The sequence below is a fragment of the Neomonachus schauinslandi genome, chromosome 2, assembly GCF_002201575.2.
Source record: "Neomonachus schauinslandi chromosome 2, ASM220157v2, whole genome shotgun sequence".
Taxonomy (NCBI): domain Eukaryota; kingdom Metazoa; phylum Chordata; class Mammalia; order Carnivora; family Phocidae; genus Neomonachus; species Neomonachus schauinslandi.
In genome coordinates, this window is record NC_058404.1 from 8,063,740 (window position 1) to 8,064,592 (window position 853).

General features: G+C 44.7%; 1 pseudogene; it reads right to left on the reverse strand.

Moving 5' to 3' along the window:
- Positions 1-236: 236 nt before the first annotated feature.
- LOC110584113 lies at positions 237-513 on the reverse strand (annotated as a pseudogene).
- Between the last annotated feature and the right edge of the window lie 340 nt (positions 514-853).

An 853-nucleotide genomic window follows, 5' to 3' on the forward strand; every position in this document is an offset into this window, starting at 1 on the left:
CTCCATCCCCGGACCCTGAGTCCATGACCTGAGCTGAAGGCAGCCAGTTAACTGACTGAGGCACCCAATGCCCCTAAAATTTATTTTTCACAAAAGTTTATTCTTAAATGTACAATAGGATCCAAGAAACAGCACTTCATTCTAGCTATGGATGCTAACAGGTGTGATGGCAGGAATCCAGATGTTTAAACAGGAATTGAATTATGGATCACCACTGCCCCAGGCACAGGAACATCTTACTTTTTGCCAGATTTCTTAATTCCACCGGTGGCCAGGGGGCCCTTCCCCTGAGTCTTTGCTTTTAGTTCTTCTAGTTTCTTCTGTTCCTCTTTCTGTTTCTGCTTGAATGCCTTATCTTCATCATTCATCTCTTTGGCCTACTCCTTGGGCTGTTTCAGGGAACTTCTTTTTGCCACCTTTGTGGCCAGACCCACACTTTCTTACGACATATTTGTGTGCTTGAATATATAACGGGTCGATGCTTGCAAAGATGAATATGATCATTCCTCTCATTCGTGGATGTTTGTCCCTTTGCAATATGATGCTGTCCTTCCTTCTATCAAGAAGTGAAGTCTGTTTTCTTGCCCTCTGGATCTGTGCTGACCTTGGGCCCTTCTCTGATCAGAAGAATGAGGCAGAAGTGTTGTGTCACTTTCAAGCTTAGGCTACAGGAGAACTTGTAACTTCTGCTTCTGACATCTTAGAATCCTGAGAAGAAGCACATGAAGAAGCCTAAGATAGTTTTCTTGAGGAGGGGATACCATGTGTAGTGATAGGCCCAGCTCACAGACACCATCAACCACCAGACATGGAAGTAGGACCTTTTAGATCCAGGTGAGCAGCCAGATCACAG